At 37.9% G+C, this 14,233-nt stretch overlaps 1 protein-coding gene across 2 annotated transcripts in view; it reads left to right on the top strand.

The window, feature by feature from the left end:
- Window positions 1–14,233, top strand: part of Sema2a (Semaphorin 2a) — a 558,354-nt gene that overhangs the window by 97,610 nt on the left and 446,511 nt on the right. The window lies entirely within an intron of this gene.

Genomic DNA, 14,233 nt, shown 5'->3' with positions numbered 1-14,233 from the left:
GGGAATTTTTCCTGGAATAACACACGGGATTTATTTTTCGTTGCTCGTAAAATGGTTTTTTAATCGAATTCGACTGGATATGATTGTATTGTATTTTAATCAGAAATTCCTGAAATCGTGAAATAAATCGTGGAATTCATAAAAAATCAATTGTTGGATAAAAATATATTAATACGGTAATGTTGAATTCAAGTATTTATCCAAACACGTGATTTTCGATATCTAGCTGGTTCCAAGCAATATATTCGAATAACAAGGACGAAGTATCTTTCGTCTTATTTTCTCGTTGTCGTATGCTTGAGACTAACCCATATTTAAAAACATCCGGGAAACCCTGAAAGCTTTTATCTATAACCACCGTGTTTACCCAAGAATGTCGCAGTGCGCCTACGGCGACACGTTTGCATCTCGCCTTTTTCCTCTGGAATTAGTCTCCACTGGTTTACTTTTCCTCCGTGTACCGTTTTCCATTTTTGTTCTCATCTTCTTTTTTTGTATTCATCTCGATGCTTTTGTTCCTCGGATCTCTGTCATTTACGGACAGAGTGGATTAGGTTTTAAGCATCTAAAGTGATTTTGAAAACTGGGACAGTCTGCTGGGACTCTTTTGTAAGCGATAGCAGAAAAGGAAAGCGCTACGTGAATGTTCCTTTGACGATATCTCTTAGATTGCACGACTATTCTCTAGAATGGTTTCATGAATTTTATTTAAACACTCTTATACCTTTATGGCTTATGCTTTTAAAACTCTTCAAGGTATCTCAAAACATTATTTCGGGACAATCGAAGCGATAATTGAAGGTTCAGATCCATTTATTTACATATTCATAATATACATCATTTACATATTCATCTCGTTAATAAATAGCTACTTCGATGACACGGCGATATATGCGTTCGCAAATTCATAACTATATCTCTCATCTATTCATATAGCCCTGTATAAAGAGTTTGTTCGAAAAGCGCTACTAAAATATGTGCAAGAGTAAAAGTTTACTTTTACCGTTAACAACGGTCCAATTTACGAAACTTCTATCACGCAAAATTCCAAGCATTAATGTCAACGATCGTAGAAAATTCCAGGAAAATTATTAGTTAATATTGCTGGTTATATAGCAACGGATACCGTGACAAAATCGATGCAGAGAAAACGGTGTGACTGATCGACGTGATCCTTGATAAAATGTTGCCTAGGTTCTCGTTTGATTTTACACTAACGGGACGATATTCGTGGATGGGAGATTGTCAGTCGATGAACAGGAGCGAGTAGCATCTATTGAAATGATATCCTTTCTACTGGCGGAAAGGGTGGAGATGCTTCGGGGCGAATATGAGATTTCAGTGTATCTACTTCGCTTATTGCTTGACATATGTACCTATGTATTAAATGGCCCCATCCCGGGCGGCGTGCATCGAAGCTTTTCATAGCCTGGACTGAGAATGAAATACGAAAAGTGGGAAGGGAAGAAGAATATATCCCTACGGTGACTACCTTTTAGCCTCGCGTCCTTGCAACCGCCGCGTATATACCTTTACAGGACATGTGAAGTCGCGCAGTACACGCTTTGTGCGCTTACCATCAGTTATTTATTCCGTCGATCGCTTTAACGTCGACAGACTTTCCATTATTCGCTGCAACATCCTTTAAACGGGTTTTCTCTCTTTCTTTCTCTTTCTGTTTTCTCCCTTCGTTGTTTAATCACTGTGTTGCTTGATGTACTTTTTATTTTTATTTGCGCGCAGGAAGTTGGCGGCCGTTTGTGTTACAAAAAAACATGTAGACAGTTATTGCAATTTTTTTACGTTTTAGAGCAAAAAATATAGAAACAATTGTTTGAGAAATATTTTTAGTAATATTAACATTAATCTGTGACTGTTACTTCTCGAATACTTTAGATGTTACAAACATTGTCATTTCACTATCATATAACGGACGATATTCCGGTAGTCGTCAATCATATATTTCACGATTACGAATTATAAAATCAAATTAAAATGTTTGTTAATATATTTCTATTTAACTGTACAAATTAAAGTTTAACGAGACATATGTGTACGTTGTTATCCTATCTTGTTTTAAAAATTTGTCGTTATTTAAATTGAATTTATATTTCATTTAATTTCAAACAGATTTTAGCAACGTCAAATAATATTGCATCCATTAGTACAGGATCCAAATACCAATAATTAAACCGGCATGTCGTCATACAGTATATATAGTAGTACAAACATATAAATAGGGAGACGATCATTTATATTCGTAAATCGCATTATAGTAATAATCTGCTTAAATAAAACTAGTATTTTGGAATAGTCGATTCCCGTACTTCGTTTTCAAACCATTCGCCAGATAATCAGAGGATCTGAAATTTTGGTCTATTTATACCTTTTACAGCCCTTCTCCGATTCACCGATGGATTGGGACCGCGCCGAGGTCAGAATACCCGGGTAACCGAATATTGGTGCCATTGATATGCATAATCCTTTTACTTCAATATCGCGAACCGAATGTTCGAAGTAATCGATACACACACCTGGCTGGCACGTTCATTATACATGCAGTATCAACATATATTACGACGCACGTTCGTCCATAGAGTTACTAACGAAGAACGACAAAAAGTTAAAAACTTTTCCACTGCGCACGATGGAATATCTCTACGCGGTTTTTACAGCATCTAATGCGAGCGTGGCGTTCCCGGGGAAAGAAAAATATTTGGGATATGAAAATATTTTCGATATTCGAATCGTTCGCGAGCAACAATATTTATACGATTCGTTGGTCGCGAACGAATTCAATTACGAGCCAAACGAAACTTTTTGCCGTCGCTATATAAAATTCTCGGTGGCATCGTTGACCAATGTCGAGGTTCCGTTCAGAAAATTATATTCGCCGGTTTTTTAATAGAAAAGCGAATATTCCCGATTCTGTTGCCCAACGAATGCACTCGCCCACACGCAAACGGTTTCCTGATATTTCGTTTAATCGAAACCCAGAGTTTGTAACTGAGTTATCGAAGTCGGGCGAATTCGTTTGAAAATCTTCAAGTGTTTCCCTCTCTCGAGTTGTTCTCCCTCCGTAGCTGCGTACTAGAGAAGCACATCGATCCGTATCGATACACTCCCTGTTGAATTCACCAACCGAATTCTCGTTTCGTCGATTACGTTAAAGTTAACAATGGCTTCCGTTAATTCTTCGTTTTCGATCGCGTTGACTACTTTAGACTACTTTTTCCTTCTCTTTTCCTTCCTTTTCTCGGACTTTGCGAGGCGAAGGCGGTAGTTGATGTCGCGTTCGCCCGATTACAAATGTGAAATCGATCTTTCATTGTCGAAGAATCGGCGGGGTACGATGGTACTGCCGTTGCTAAATCGATTCTCTGGAGATAGGTAGCTGAGAACGAACGAACCGCCATTCCCGTTTTCTAGTAAGGACGAAGTCTCGTTAGTCAAGCTGGTAATCAAAGCTTCGCTTCGATCTCGCTTCAAATTACTTCTCGTGCCTTCTCTGCTGGGAAAAGACTAACTTTTCGCGTATATTTCGCCCTGTAAAGTCTGACGATCACGTTCTACAGGCGATGTTCTCTCGTAAGCAATAACGGCCGCTTCTTGTTGCCGTTCTTTATGAGTGTACGGTGTAAAACTAATAGAATTTATTGGAACTGTCGATAACCATTAATAGGATGTTCCGTATGCTTCGTATGAAATATTAAATGAACTAATATAGAAACAATCCGTAAACTTATTAATTAAGTTTGAATTTATTTTATTTAAAAATTTTGCTTATTTTCCTTTATCTCTTATAATTTAATGCCTTTGTATCGTAAATTAATTCTGGATTTGGATTCGTTATCATTGCATCAAAAGAAAATTCATTAGCTGAGAGAAAGGAAATTTTATATAATTGGTCAAGAGCAAACTTTATTACAGTATTTTAATTTCTAGCATAAATGTATTATATTAATTTCGTATCTATTTGTCTATAGATAATGAAACGTAAACAATAATTATCTGACATAACAAACAATTATAGAACCGTGTTGTTGTCATACATTGAATAATGAACTTTTAATTTTATCAAAAATTTTACCACGTTCGCCGCACGAAACTTCAGCGCGGAAAATTGCATTTGCGCTTAACGAGACAACTAATTCGATCACGTGGAAACAGATTTCAGAAGATTGCAGTTGAGTATTTAATACTCTTAATGAAACTTCACTCTCATTAAAGCATTGATCATGCAACATTATACATGTGTAATGTGAAATAATCGAGCTTGCAGAATGTAATTTGTTAAATATGCGCCGTTTGTGCAAACAATTGCATAATTCTCGCAAGTACTTGTTTGTTATAAATCCAATTTTATAGAAATACCTAATGAGCACGAAAGAATATTTTAATAAATTCCTGCAATTGCATGTATTTTTAATCACGTTTAAGATTTTGATTGAATCTTTTATTCGTGTATTCCAATAATATGTTGTGAATTATTTAATTCATTACCATTGTATAACTTTTTACTACATTCACGTTTCGTTCAGTTTCAAGTGATAAGAGAGTAAACGAATGAAACAAAAGAAAAACATTCGATGAATAATAAATACACGGGAAATTGATTAATAAACACGAGATACTAGATGTCTACACACATTCCAACTTTCGTTTTGATCAAAAAAATGAAATTCTATTTTCGAGGTCGAGGATTTCCTTTGCAAATGTTGCGCAACAGCGAGGTCAAGTGATCTGCTGCGGCAAGGAAACATTAATAACTACATCGTTGAACGAGATGTGTACTTCGAATACATCTGATAATATTTGCAAACACTTATGAAGGTGATTATCTCAATTGAGTTTAATTTATTGAAATAATTCATCGTCTATTTTTGTCATTCATAATTGTAATTGGAGAGTGCTCGTTAATTTATTAATTAAATAGTAATATAGCCGTTTATTAAATTTTCACGTGTATTATACGACTAATAAACAAGATTCATTGTGTTTACTATGGATGTCAATCACTGTAATTATATCTTAATTTAAAATTGCCTGACAATATAATTTAATAATTAATACGATTTAATAATATAGAAATCTTTGTATTTACACGCTCTAAAATACATGTTTTGTAATATATTACGTCTGAAAACATAATTGTACATCGAGGCAACGGCTAAATTACAGTCTTCGTAAAATTCACAATGTCATTTTATTCTGTGCTTACGCGATAAACTTCCCCACAAAGAGATCGTCCCTCGTAGTTCAAGTACCCTACACGAAACAACTATTCGTTCTCATCTAATCGCATCAGAGGACGCATAAAGGACCGCGATTGCGTTCGAATGCAATGGTCCTGGGGCTTTAAAGCATGGGATGCATCATTCGATCTTATCTCGCGACGTGCTCGTTACGCTTGCGGCATATTAATGTCGTACCAGCGATTTCAAAAGAATCTGTCAGGCAAGTGATTTAATCGAATTTCTTTCTTAACCACATTTATGTGCTACACTTGGCGAGGGAGCATTCAGATTGGTAACTGTGTCTATGCGAGTTCTTTTATAGTTGACTGCGAGTAAAAGTAAATACTGCATATGTATGATCTTTCGGAAACACTGAAAATGGAAATTAATTACGTGTAGGATTGAGCTTTCGAATTGTTCTTAGTATTTCTGAGATTTCTTTCAATCATGTTTCTTATTTTCTAATACACTCTCTAATTCAAATAGACAAACATAAAGATAATGTAAACTTAGATTATAAATATCATATTCATTTTTTTTATGAATAAGGAAACATTTTCGAAGAAACGAAAGCAAGATTAGGCAGAAGGAACTTGGAATAACATCATAATAAGATTAAGCTGAAATCTTCCTTTATATTTTTTATAAAATTCATCGTTCATTGGATATTTCTCTCATTGTGTAAATCGATATCAATTTCCATTGGGGTTTTAACGGAGAGCGTAGAATTTAGAATCGGTTTCGATCCACCGAGCATAGAGCGCAGAGTTTCCAAATAGTCACCCATGTAATTCTATAGCATGTAAGCTAAACCGTGCTCACTGTAGCTTAACTTTGCTGATCGTACGAAAACCAGTTCGCCCCGTTTTCTGCTACAGCAGTTGCTTCGCGATATAACTATTTGTACCGAGATTTTTAATCGTCCAAACTCTGCTCGTCTCTGCCGATTGCAGTTTCACAGTTACAATTTCCTCAACTAATTCTCCCAACTATAATTTCTATTCTCATCTTAATATCCGTTAACGATATCTTGTATGCACGTGGACGCTCGTAGACATTGATTTCAGTTCCAGTTTCCCATCCTACGAAATTGCAGGATTTCCTATCGGTTAAATACCGGTTGTCGCGCGATCGGTCACGTTTACCCTTTCACTTCCCACACCTATCGCGTATATTGGACCGTGTTCTATTTAAACGTGCTAATAATATTCGGGAAGCCGGCAATCTCCACCGTTCAAACGTGCAATCTCTTCTAAATACAGTCCGAGGGTGTTTCGAATCAAAACATCGTGGTGTGCGCACGGCTGCTTTGGCCGTTGGGCTATTTAACCAGCGACCGACTTCAAAGTGTGCATGTTTGAAGCGTTTACTCAGCAACGAGAGAAAGCTCGAACGAGCTTACTAGGTAGAGAGAGAGAGAGAGAGAGAGAGAGAGAGAGAGAGAGAGAGAGAGAGTGGGTGGATAAGAAAGCTGAAGTAGGGATAACACGCAGCGAGAAGGCGTAGGAGAGTGAGAGTAAGGCACGAACCGTTTGGGAACAGTAGAAAGGTTCCGATTTACACAGACGTACCGCACATAATCCTCGCTGAAGAATTATCGCGAGCGTAGGCGAAAAACAAGAGAACTTTGCGAGAAGTTTCAGCCCCTCCCCATTGACGCAATTCGCTCCATATTTCCGAATTAACGGGTTAAACGATAATCCGGAATTATGTTACGTGGCGTAGTGTTGAAGCACACTAGCTTTGTCTGAAATTTCACGAGTTACGACGGCTCTTCATAATGTTTCTCTAGTCTCTCACAAATTGTCTGTTGTTGTACAAATTTACATGTATGATGTTAAAATTTGCTTGTTTAATAATTTATAGGGATAGGATTGTACTTTTTTACGAAGAATGTTTACGAAAAATTGATATATTAGATTTTTTAAATTTTCAGTGACGAACCTTTTTAAATATATAGCTAAAGTCGGAAATCGTATGCATTAATATTAACTTAGTTGTGTTTGGCTTAAAACGAGAAAATGTAGAAAAATAGAAGGAAAGGATAAGAAAAGGAAGTTTCGTTGTAGTTTTCTATCATAGTTCTTTTTATTTTTGTTAATTATCAGTTTGATTATGTATAGCTATTTACCAAACCTTGGTTATCTCCAACTTCATTTGGAAATTCAAGCGGATCTGTTTCCATTAACTGAATACGATAGCCGTTTATTTTAGTATATTGGTTTACAAATTGCGTTACTAACACCGATTAGTCAATCCATTATTTCTGCTCGTGATTATTTGCAGGTATTATGGCTATTAATATTGCTAATGCGAATATAAACACGGTCACTGATACTTACATACGCAATATGATGAACAACTTCTCCTCAACAGCTGTTAAAATGCTCATCAATGATTTATAAAAGCCGCTTTTAAACCTATAAAAATATTTGAACATATTTTCCTTATCAAAACTTTGAGATTCAATTTATCTCCCGCGTACGTTCAACTTTCCATTTCGATGGATATTCAGTGGATTGAATATTTGTAAATATCTATATTGTCGATTTTCCTTCTCTTTTATTCGATCCCTATTTTAGCAATTTTAGGAGGGACGAGACAAGAGATCATCGAGACTCGGGAATCACGCTCGAAGAGGTTAGGTTGTTTTCACGAGTAACGGGATATAATACATAATTGTTCAGCTAATTTCTCGAAACTCTTACCCGTTCGTCCGAATATAAAGCCGGCACTTATGTTCTGAGAGATAGCAGCCTCGAGTGCAAAGGTATTGGAAAATAATGAAGAGGTTCACCCTCGCAGCTGTTGAGCCTCCCCGTGGCTCAATGGTGGTCTGTCGATGACAACGAGGTAATTACTTTTCAAGTAGCAGACGTGCAAATGAACGGCGGTTTAATCTGCCGATAATATTCCAGTATCGCTGCCGTTTTTATATCACCCTTCGTACGAACGTAGGCAAAGACGATCGTATCGAACAGAAAATTTATTTCCGTCCGTGATTCGATTCGTCTGCGAGAATTGCTATAATCGGATCACGCAGCGTCGCGAGATGATATACCATAATGAAAGTGTCTCGCGACTGGACTAGACTATCGTCCGAACGCGGTCCCTCTCGAACTCTGTCGTTGAAAGAATTTTACATTTTCATTTATCCCCGAATCAAGATTGATGTCTTCTGATCAACGATCAGGTAATGTTTATTGCAAACGTAGCAGCGAAAGGGTAATTAATCTTGCGACTATGACTCATCGCGAGATTTTCACGTGTCGTATATCTCGTCAGCGATTTCGTTACGTTAATGCGGCCGATGTATGTAGCTCGTAACGTTTCGTCGCATTAGGAGCGTAATAATGAAATACGGGTTATTTACTTAATCGTCGTAACGTTTCTCTAGTCGCAGTATATTTCATAATTAAAGTAATGCATTAATATCACGGCGCGAAGCTTTTCCCCGCCTCTGTTAATTCGCGTCGCGACGAATTCTCGGAAGCAACTGAAATCTCGTTGATTACTAACCTGGCCGTTCTTCGTTCCACGTCACGTAATCCTATCGTTCATCGTGTACCATTAGAATTTATCGCGCTGAATCAAAGCGAACTCGGTTTAGAATCGGTGTCGAGAGTTTCTCGGGAACTCGCCCGCGACACACCTTTGCCCCGAATTAATCTCGCGCTATATAGCTATAAGTTATTTTCTCATTTCTACGATTTCATCGTCGTTCTCTTTTCTCTGTATTATATACTTGGAACACACTTGGCCGGTGTATTATTACTACAAAAAAGAATTTAAAGCTTGCACGTAATGCGCCTCTCGATAAATCATGGCTTATTGAACGCGCGAGGCTCAGTTTTGAAGCCCACCAACGGGGTGCCTGGCGTTGTTCGTTCGCCGTGATACGTCATAAGTCACAGCTGGTAGCACGTTGCGACGACATCATCCAACCGTCCACCCTTCCTGCCACCCCTTCTGTCAGCCACCCCCGTGGTGGGCCCTGCCTCGCTAGAGTTTGGCCAGCCTAGACATAATAGTGCCATTAACCGATTCTGTATCTTAGCAACGTAACGCTGCTCTCTCCTTCGTTGGACCCGTTTATTGCATTCTATGATTGATACTGTAAAATATGGTGTTTGTGCGTAGAAACCTCGCAGGAGGCCGACAATCGGTTTGCCCGACATTTCCACATTTATCCTAGTACCGTGTTGCCTTTAGAAATAAATAGATATATTGATCGAGTTACAAATTGTATCAAAGTTCTACACATGTCTCCAGTGTCTATAAATAGAATTGTCTACAAGTGTCGGATGTATAGTTTGGTGTGAATGTAATAAATGAAGATCGTTTAAATATTATACTTCTTCAATGTACTTGTAATACGACCGCTTCACACTGACAGGAAATTTTCCTGTGTGAACGCTGTATCAAACTAAAAGTATCCGAAGACATATGTTGGATGCTTATAGGAAATTCTAGCTTAACACGACTCACGATCGAGTTCTTTATCGTCGTAGAAAGAAAATATTTTCTCTAGACTGGAGAGAGTGAACGATTAACGTCGATAAACGTGACACGGAGTTCATATATCACGGATATGAAGATCAAAGGTTCCAACCAGGCTGGGAAGGATCTAATTGTGTCTGAAAAGACGAATGGGGGCGACGATGGTTGTTGATATTGTTTATGACCATGTCAGAAGCATGTGCTGGCTGTCTTTGAAGGGCCCCCATTGGAAAATTGGACGATCTTTTATTTCGCTCGCGTCTAATCTTTCTTATTGCGTATATCTAATTTTTATTTCTGCGTTTTGCTTGATTTTTCAAGCCTAGTGCATTGTGATTGTCTTCTCGTTTGTTATGTACCAATCATTCGTTTGACGTTTCTTTGTTTACCCTGTCCTCTGCGTCACTTCCAGCGTTGCAGCGCTGAAAATATTTTCCACTACCGCAAGCTATCAGCTTTCGGTCGCGAAATATCCATGGTATTCTTCGAAGTTCGCTCGCGGTCGATCATATATTGATAATTAACAATGGCCGCGATGATTATCTCGCGGAAGATAGAAGCGATATCGACGATAGAATCTGGCGAATAATGCTGTCAACCGTGATGGACAGCTGTAGTCACGCGACGGCCAGATAACGCGTAAGCAAGTTTACCGAATGGTCGTGTTTGTTTAACGTATTGTCCGAGCAAATAAATGTTTTATGTCCGTCAACGCGATAGATCTCTCAATTCGCGCCGGTTTTCATACATACCGGCAATATTTCTCTTTCATTCATAAATCGTCGTAGTAGCGAGGCGATGGCTACTACTTTTGTCACAGACAAAGATCCTAACAGCGATCATTAAAAATCACACCAGGGAGGGGTTGCGATCAGACAAGGGTTGTAAGGACTCGAAGGGGTAAGTTGCCGTATGGCGGTTCGGAAAATCCTGTAGAATACAGCCCTCCTTTCCATTCGCGAGCATATTACGTGCCACCTTGAAATGCCTGTAACCATCGATCAAACCGTAATTCCCATACATGTCGCCGTTTTTCGAGCCTGTTGAACTTCGATAGAAGCGTGTAATGCGATTCTCGAAGAAGTATATTTTTACGTTCACTGGGTTTATGTTCCAGCGGATTAATCTTTCGAGGAACAAGTACCTTGAAAAATAATATGGAAGATCTGTTGGATTTCTATAGATCTAACTAACTTCTACTATATCGATCCTTGATATTAGATCAACTTGGGTTAAGATTCGTTGCTTTGAAGTTTCACAAGACGAATACAAAATTTTCGACTGCTTCCTACTTCCTTTTCTTTCATAATCAAATGGATAAAATCGAATTTTGATTAAGGAATAAATTATTTCCATTCATCTATCTTCGATAGGTAGAGGATAATTTGCGATACTAAAGTTATGGATTCCGTGTTAATACATATTCAGGCAAGTCAACAGCATATGTGCATCGATATGGTAACTATTATCAGACTAGAGCGGGTTTGTTGAACTATACCGAAAGAAAACAAATGGTGATGGATGCTAAATAAGCGCGCAATATCACGCTGGAAGTAATCAATCCTACCTAACGCCACTTTCCGTACCGCTCTATTCTCCGATTATGCAGATCATTTTGCACGTTCCATTGAATTATTGCGATGATATTACGCGTTTGAGCTCTTCGTTCGTGACGCGATTCTACTTTAATACGACATTAAACACTATTCATTCTAAATCGATATTTCGATAGACGATAAATTGTATAGTCGTAGCGTGTTCAATGAATAGAACAGTATATCAAGTGTTTGGATCTCGGTCTTCGTTGTTAGAGATTTTTCACTACTTATACATTCTCATGTGGTGGCATTTTGGAACTTAAATCCGTGTCGTTTTTTGTACAAACGCGCGTGATCTCATTTATGGATTCGTGTAACGACAAAAAGCGGGTGCATTTTACGTCGGAGCACAGTTACGGATGAACGTGAAAATAAAATGTCGAATCAAGTGATCATTTGATAAAACTTTAACAAAATGCCAGAAGCTATCCCTGCTCGGTTAAACAATAACAAAAAGCGATGCCAATATTGCTAAATGTTTATGTCACTTGTCAAGATCCAATTGAATATTTTACAAAATATATTTGACGTGGAAAGATAAAAATTGCAGAACAAATAAAAATTTTGGTAACGTTCCTGTTTGAATTTTTAACCGCGATTTAACTGATATTTATTTTATCGGTTCCCTGTGTTTCATTGCTAAATGTTGTTTTTTCTTACTCGAAATTTTCGACAAATATTATATATATATATTTTTATTTTAAATAAATCCTTTTATTCTGTTCACGATGATCAGACGCTATGGAAAGAAATTTTACAAAATTTCACCATTCAATTAAGGATTCTGGAAAAATATGAAATCAAATTGACAAAACGCAACGTATTTATTTTTATTCGAAACGCGTCGGCACGTACAAAATTCTCTTATTAAATCCATCGTTCAATTTTTATCTTAATCCTACCTTGACCTCTCTCTTCGGTGATCCTTCTTGGTGAACCATTTTTCCCTCTTTCTCTTTCCTCTGGATTTACAGAACGCTATAGAGATACTTTTCTTCATACGCGGATGTAATTCCCCGTACAAATGGAGGTTGTTCCAGGCGAACTCTCGGGTCACGTCGACGACCTAACTGTCCTGACACCACCCAGCCTTTTATACCAAGGGTTACCACGCGAAAGTTCGGATGAAGGAAGGGGAGAATCCATAAGCCGTCCTTCTGGCCTGGCCCTCATCCTCCGACATCTTCTACCCCCGTCTTCCACTCGCACCATGGACGCATCTCACCATAAACTCCGCTATATGCAATCTTGCGTCTTGCTCTCATGCTTACAATCTCACGTCTCTGCCAGACCTACGCCCAATTTCTTATCGTATCTGCTTCTTTCAGTTTTTTATTTTTGCCTCGAAACAGATATTCCCGGATCCTTTCATCTTATCATATGTCATTTGATCACTTGCACGTTCCGTGTTTCGCCCTTTTAAAAAGGGAGAAGCCTGCTAGTCGTTTGTAGCCCTTTGTGAATTCTTATCGTGGGGACTGTACAAGATAATAATAGGGAAAATGGTTTTGTTATGAATTTTGCATCGATACTGATCGATGTGTCAGCTGTAGCATTCTCTTGGTTGGTTGTTATTGAATATTGTGAAGTGAAAATTTAGCGATTGAGGACATTTTTTTAACTATTACTTTAGCATCTGGAGATATAGAATGATTACAGTCATTTGTATTGTATCATTTACATTAATTAGTTAAGATACTAATATTAATAATATATTATTAATTGATTAAATTCAAGCGTATTAAGTTTTATAATTTAGTAGTATTTTCATGTCTACAAAAATGTGGTATTATGAAAACGAAATGTAGAACCTGAAATAGAATTTCATAATGAAAAGTAGAATCATATTCGATTCAATCATGTTTTGTTATCGTTAAAAAATTCCTTAAGTTAGAAGAAAATGTGGAAGATTCATTATCAATATACCTACGTTTTATGTTAAAGTCCTTCCTAAAATTTTTTACTTATCGAAACAGTGGCAAGATTGTAACACGAAAAAATCACATTAGGATTAAATGTGGAATTTGTTACTTATCTGACAAATCTATTTTCTTATACTCAAAAGCATATCAAGCAAATCATATTCAGCAGACATAATAGTTTATCCGGAGTAGTTTCGCACAAACTTCAACTTTACTCAAAGTATATCTCTCGACCATTCCACTCCATTCATAGCATTTACACCGCTTGGCCAATGGCCGCTTCTATTGGACTTTCTGACGAAATGTTAAATCTAAGCAGTTCGTAGAGCCAGTTAAACTCTCCTGGAAGATTGATGTTTTTAGAAAGGAATTAGCCCGTGAAAGGAAAAGGAGAGGTCCTCTTAAATGGAAAAGTTAAGTTCGACGGAAATGCAGTCTGTAAACTATGAATCCAATTTTAGTCGCTTGCTCCTTATCAGTGCCGAACCGGCGAAACTCCAGGGCTCTGGTAAACTTTTGCCGTCTGCTGTCACTTCAAGCAGAATCATTAAATTAACAAATCCGCTCGCCACACGCCGGACAATTTCTTTTATTGAATCGGAGAAAGTTTGAACGTTGAGTAATCCGTTTGAAAATAAGAGGAAGAATCGTTGGGAAGACGATACGGGATACGGACAGCGAATTAAGAGAGGTTTCCAAGTTATGATTCCTGGTTTGAAGCGTCGAGAATGGATTACTGCTGGCAGCTCGAAAATAAAAGTTTTCAGAAGAGGAAAAGGAGATCCGCCACGTCGTCGACGGCGCACCGATAGAAAGCAGTTGGTAGTCGGTCAAGAATGGAGCGACGCGTCGTTCGAACGTTCGCGCAACGATATCCAGGACGATAAGAGGGAATCGCTCTTCGAGGGGGATAGCTGAAATTCCACGATGAATTTGAACTATTTTAATAAAACTTGGCCAACGAGTTCGGCACGCG

Source organism: Bombus flavifrons, chromosome 2, assembly GCF_040668555.2.
Source record: "Bombus flavifrons isolate JBK064 chromosome 2, iyBomFlav1_principal, whole genome shotgun sequence".
Taxonomy (NCBI): domain Eukaryota; kingdom Metazoa; phylum Arthropoda; class Insecta; order Hymenoptera; family Apidae; genus Bombus; species Bombus flavifrons.
The sequence above is the reverse complement of the archived record's forward strand: the minus strand, read 5'-3'. Positions and strand labels throughout refer to the sequence as shown.